This window comes from Alligator sinensis, unplaced genomic scaffold (assembly GCF_000455745.1).
Source record: "Alligator sinensis unplaced genomic scaffold, ASM45574v1 scaffold156_1, whole genome shotgun sequence".
In the NCBI taxonomy this organism is placed as follows: domain Eukaryota; kingdom Metazoa; phylum Chordata; order Crocodylia; family Alligatoridae; genus Alligator; species Alligator sinensis.
The window spans coordinates 1,993,613-1,999,840 of NW_005841844.1; the positions used below are offsets into that span (position 1 = coordinate 1,993,613).

General features: G+C 49.3%; 1 long non-coding RNA gene across 2 annotated transcripts in view; it reads right to left on the reverse strand.

Annotated features, from left to right (window-relative positions):
- Positions 1-1,315: 1,315 nt before the first annotated feature.
- LOC102388647 overlaps positions 1,316-6,228 on the reverse strand; it is a 9,350-nt gene continuing 4,437 nt past the window's right edge. For both annotated transcript variants that reach the window (XR_001358202.2, XR_001358203.2), the window contains exons 3-4: positions 4,949-5,276; positions 1,316-3,618 (exon numbers count right to left, since the gene is read on the reverse strand). This is a non-coding gene — a long non-coding RNA (uncharacterized LOC102388647). The remainder of the gene's footprint in view (positions 3,619-4,948; positions 5,277-6,228) is intronic.

Sequence of the window (6,228 nt, forward strand, 5' to 3'; positions counted from 1 at the left end):
CTATGACTGGTGTCTGTACTGCTGCTGTCCAAGCTGTATGCACTCTGTACCTGAGCAAGACTGCTCATGGACGGTCAATGCAACATCCTGCAGCCACCCTGGTTGTGACAGTGATACAACCCATGTGCAAAAGGACTTTCCATTGACTGGAGCAGGGCACAGAGCCAGGACATAGTGGGATAAGTGGAAGGGGCCCAGCCACAAAGCAATATAAGCAATGCAGGTGTTCAGGGTTTCTAGTAATAAAACAGTGCCTGCTCCTGAACCAGAAGCAGTGTTGATACACATGAACATGCCTATTCATCCACCAACAGCACCACTTCTTCTAATTCAGGAGCTAGTGTATGCAGAGCAGGCCCTGAGCATGGCACTTGCACTGAGCACTGGGTTACTAACTTTGCAGAGAAGGGAGCATCCTGCTGCAGCAGGTGTACTGTCATAGGCAGAGATACCTGAGAAGGGTGCCAGGCTGCTGGGGGTGAGTGTTGCCCCTCACACAGGATGCAAAAATCAAATGATGCAACTCCACCTGGGCACTGAGAAATAAATCTCTCTCTGAGGACTGTGGCTGCAGGGTGTGCTCCAGCAGGCCTGGAATAGTGTTCAAGCCTGTCCCCATCTCTGGGGCTTTGGGTGTGGATGGCTGAGAGTGTTATATTCTGGCTCCTTCCATTGCTACCTGACTCCAGGGGAAACAAACCTCTCTGGAAATGTAGATTCACCTTTTGGGACAATAGCCTCCACTTTGATATAGAAAACAGCTGGGAGGTCACGTTTACATATTCCTGGATCCCACAGTATTTCCCTCCAGGGTCTCGCCACTGCTTGGAGACATTCCAATAGTAGAAATTGGCTCTTCATGCTGCAACCAAGTTGTGAAAAATCCTTTGTCTGGCCATGAATTAAGTAGGTCTGTAATTATTTAATGTTTGCCTAGAACCATCCCCAGCTACCATTTGCTGGACCATGCTACACAGCCACTGCACACATACCCCCAACTCCTCCTTCCTGGTAATGCACCTAGTGTCCCTGCCCCAGCACTGCCTCTACAACTCTTGTCCAATAACTCCAAAACCACAGGCTCAAGAGAGAGTTTACAGCCTTTGGCCCCCTCTTGGTTACCAGGGAGGATGCAAAGAAGGGAGTGAAGTAGCATGGATCTCTGGTTTCCAGAGCCACCTTTTGGGAGGCTTTTCTAGACAGAAGGGTTTGTGTGCCATAGAGCACTGGAGTTGCCTTGGTACTGCTGCCAGTAGAGCAGGTTCTGCCTCCTGAAACATTTTTTATGCAAGTCTCCCCTACTTTTTTTGTTGTGCCAAGGAGTGAGTGGTGTGTCAACCAGACCCCATTGATTGGAATGAGGATTAATCAGCACTAAAAGCTACTGACCCATCATTGGCTTCCTGTGCTGCTGCTTTGGACATACGTCTTTGTGCCTGATCCTGCCCCACACTATATTACTCCCTTCCCCCCTCCCCCTCCAGGTATTCAGTGTGTCTGACTAGGACAGTTCATTCAATCCCACTGAAGACCCCACAAGCTCTGCATCCCCAAGTCCTTCAACTACACTCAGCACTTCTCTCAGAGAGGCCACATCCCCATTTCCAGCAGAGAGCGAAAGTCTCTGTGTTGAGAGCCGGCCCTGACTTTCCTGAAGAGCTGTCACTCCTTTCCTGTTTTTCTGCTCTCAGATCAGTTTGCTCATGGCTAGTCATTTCTGTGTCTGCCTGAGAAGCACAGTCCTTCAGCCTGAATGTTTATAACTGGTTTCTAGGTGGAGGTAGTTGTGGGAAAGCCATAAACTGTACTGTCAATTCAACCCCATACCAAGGGAGACAATGTTCCTGCTCAGGCATGGGAAGGGCTGGGTTGGTTGGGTGGCAGACTTCCTGCTATCTTATTACCACTGGAGTGAATGGGTTTGCAGCTGCAGACCAAAGTCCACTCTCAGTACTGAATGCAGCCAGTGTAGACGGGGCAATGCCAGCTTTCCTAGGCTGCTGTGCTTCCACCGCTACTTGTGCGGGTCCCATGCCAGGGCAGGAAAGGGAGTCTTATGTCCTTGGCCCACAGAGTCCTTAGTCGTTCTGCTGAAACACCAACAGAGAGAGAGGGCCAAGCAGTAGGAAGCATTTTAATACCTTCCAAAAGTGAGCCAACCCAATCCCCTCCCCCCCAACCTCATGATAGGCAGAGCACCAAGCTAGTGAAAATGGTGGTTCAGCATCTGAACAAAGGGGAGAGATAGGAGCAGGGAAACCTTGGAGACCTCTGGAGGCTGCTCTGCCCCTGAAAGACACGTGTGAGAAAACAATGAGCACACAGTGTACATGAAAAAATCCTTAATGTGGAAAGTAATTTCAGGCTGGACAATGCACCTTTCAGCTTCTGCCAAGGAGCTGTTCCAAGGCCTGCTAGTCCTGTTTTTCAGCCAGCATGGGTCAGAGGCTGCATCCCTGATGATCAGCCACTCCCAGACAGAGCAGCACGCAGCTCCAAGGTAAACAGCGGACAGAAGGAGGAACTGACTGAAACCCCGAGGCAGCCTGGAGTTGGCCACAAAGCCTGGGCTGGGAACTCAGCTGTTACCTAGGACACCAACCATTAGTGCCACCAAATGTTTAGAAGCCACTACTTGTGCACAGTCTTGTGGGGTGGGGGCTATGAGGGCTGCATATTTACTGCATCAAGAGTGTGATGACAGCAGCACCAAGCAATGCCATTGCCCCGTTAGATCAGCAGATGGAAATGAGCACTAAGCAGCAGCTAGATGGACTGCACACACGGGCACAGGATCAAGTACCTTCAGACTCCTGCCCAGCTCCTCCTCCCCCAGCAAGCTCAGGTGTGTGAGAGGTGGGTTTGGATCTTGGCCTAGTTCCCTTTGCAGAGCACATCTGAAAGAGCCCCTGGGTGTTCCCAACACAGGTGTTAGCAGCCACACAAATTATTTTTTAGGTGCTGTTACTCTGCTGAATATGTCCCATTTCAGGACTTTACTAGGTGAGTCTGCCTAAGAGAGGAACATTGACGACCAGAAGATGCTAAAGTCACAGTGTTCAAATACTGGGGGGGTCCCTGGCAGAGCCCAAATTCTGAACACTGTTCTTTTTCAACATCCCCGTCATGCCCCTGGACAGGCCCACTGCCAGCCATTCACAGGTACGTGATTTCTATGACGCTAGGCTCTGCATTCCCACAGGGAAGGTGATGCTTACAGGAACACTGAAAGCTCAGCCCAGCACCATCAGTTCTACCGGGGTCTCTCCAGCAGTCCTGAGCAGAGGGCACATTGCTCTTCCTCTGGGAACCCAGCTTCTTCCAGTTGGTTAAGTAGACACCACTCTCCAGGTCTTGTGGCATGGGCTCATGGTGCAGTGTGATCTGTGCGGTCCGGAGCTGGGGGCCATAGTGCACCACCACAATAATAAAGATGGCCACAAGGACAAAAATGGCCACAATGATTGAAATCATGGGCAGGGAGTCAGAATTCTTTGACATACCCCTGATGACAGAGACAGGGGTGAATGCCATGAAGTCCTGGGGTTCATGCTGTCTCAGCTGGGTGCTTGGACTGGAGATGTTCATTGTTAATCAACAGGGAGGGAGAATGCTCACCTGTGGGAAGTAAAGCATATTGGACACTTGTATCAGGCAGAAAATGAATATTTGTAACAGATGACTTTGCTCTGTGGTACCATTCAAACCAGGTTCAGGATGATGTGTCCTCACTTCCTGTTCTAGATTGGTGTAGCTCCTGACTCCCTATGCATGTAGGATCATAAGGAAAGGGCCTCAAAAGGTCACCTATTCTAGTCCCCCAGGAATATTCCTGACTGAACCATCCCAACAAGTGTCTGTCCAACCTGCTTTTGAAAATATCCAGGGACACAACTTCTCTAGGTATCCTAATCCATCCTCATAGTCAGAAAGTTCTTCCTAATCTCTAATCTAAATTTCCCCTGCTGCAGTTTGAGACCATGGCTCCTAGTCCTGTCACTTACAGCCACAGAGAAAAGCCCATCTCCATCTTCTTTAAAGTTGCCCATTAAGTATTTCAGGACTATTATCAAAACTCCCTTCATTCTTCTCTTCTCCAGACTTAATGAAATTCTTTCAGCCTTTCTTCATAAGTCATGTTTCTGAAGCCCCTAGCCATTTTTGGCTCCCTTTGCTGGGCCCTTTCCCAACTGTCCACATCCTTCTTGAAGCGTGGGGCCCAAAACTGGATACAGTGCTCCAGGTTCGGCCTCACCAGTACCAAGTACAGTGGAAAAATCACTTCCCTTGATTTGCAAATGACACTCTTGTTAATACAACCCAGCATGGTGCTGGCTTTTTTGGAAACAAGAGCACACTGTTGGTTTCTGGTATACTGCACGGGTGGCACATGTGCTAAAAGTGGCACAGGCAGCCCTTTCTGCAAGGATGCAGTAGACTGGGGAGGGCACAGGCAACTCAGCAGCAGATAGGGTAGGGAGCAGAAAGCAAAACAGCCAGTCAGCAGGGGAAGGCAATGGGAGTGACCCTAGGGGAGGCTGTGGGGCTAATTGGTGGCATGCCTGCCCAAAAGGTCGTCTCCCCCCCAGCAGTCTCCTGTAGCCTCAAGGTCTTTCTCTGCAGTACTGTAGACTAGCCACTTATTCCCCATTCTATATGTGTGTGCACAATTAGTCTGCCCTTTGCACTTGTCCTTGTTGAATTTAATGTGGTTATTTCATATAATTTCTCCAGCCTACCCAGGTCATTCTGGATCCTAGCTCTGCCCTTCACAGTTTCTGCAACTCCACCCAACTTGGTGTCATCCACAAGTTTGCTAAGCATGCAGTCAATCCCATCAGCCAAATCATTAATGATATTGAACAACACTGGACCCAGGACAGACCACTATGGAATCCCTCATGATACCTGGTCCCCACTAGATTTTGAGCCATTGATGACTACTCACTGAGTATGATGATCCAACCAGTTTTCTAACCAGCTCACAGGATATTCATCTGGTCTGTAGTTCCTTAGCTTATTCATGAAAATGTCACAGGAGACAGTGTCAAAAGCCTTGCTTAAGTCAAGCAGATTCCCAGTACCAGAGAGACTCCTCCATGGCATTTAGAGGTGGGGAGGGGGGAGGACAATGTAGGAAGCACCAGATGGGACAGCTCCATTCATAGAAGGTATCTTGCATAGGGGTCTCTAAGGAGGATGATCAGGATACATCTGTTCTGCTGGAGCAAAGAATATATCTTTCACATACTTTCCTCTTTCCTTCTGTAAGGCACCTTGTTTTGGAAAGGCAGAATGAAGGGGAAAAAAAGATGTTTCCAGAGTCATGACTGAATGCTGGTGGCCACATGGACCGAGAACAGAGTCTTCTTGTCAGCATCACTTGCCCTGCCCTGTGCTGCTCAGACAAAAGCTAGTTTAACACTCATAGCTGCTGCTGAATTGGCAGCAGCTTTTGGCTGCTCAGTCAGAGGACAAATACACACTTAGCCCTGCACAGAAGCTTCTTTGGAACAGCTGGAGCCAAAATAAAACTCAAGCAGTGCAGCAGATGGGCCATTATTGTCTGGAGGCAACTTGACACCAGTTGCTAGTGGATTATCTGAAGAAACCAGTTATTGTTGCCTGTGATCATAACAGTCCAGTTATTGCTTGAAAGCACAGAGAAAGCTGGGTGCTGAGGGGGGTGCCTCACTGTACAGATACAGAAGCTAACAGGTCATGTTCTGCCTGGTTGGCAACACCAGTTTACCCTGGGCTGTAACAGTGGTACACCCTCCATCCCCCTAACCCCAACCTCTCACTCCTGAGCAGGGGCCTCTGCACACTTCTGGTACCTGCGGTGCAGCACTGAAGACACAGCCACACCCTGATCCAGTTGGCCATGCAACCCCCAGAACAGTGCAGCACTGCTCAGGGTACTAGCTAACCCAGTGTCTAGCAGCCAGGTACAGACCCTCAGCTGGCTGCAGTAGGGAGTTAGAAGGATCAGAGACTCTAAGTGAATTAGAAGTGGGCCCCATGTGCAGTCACTATTTAATCCAAGGCTAAATTAATAGTACAGAGTTAAATGCAACATAGTTGTGAACACTGGAGGAGTTCAGGAAAGAAGTCAAGGGGGAAAAGGGAAAGTGAGGGCTTTAAGTACGTGATCAGTCCCAGTGAGGTTCAGGGGAAGTGAAGGGAACTGCTCATGTGCTGGCAGTTAAGCCTGTATTTAGGCACCCT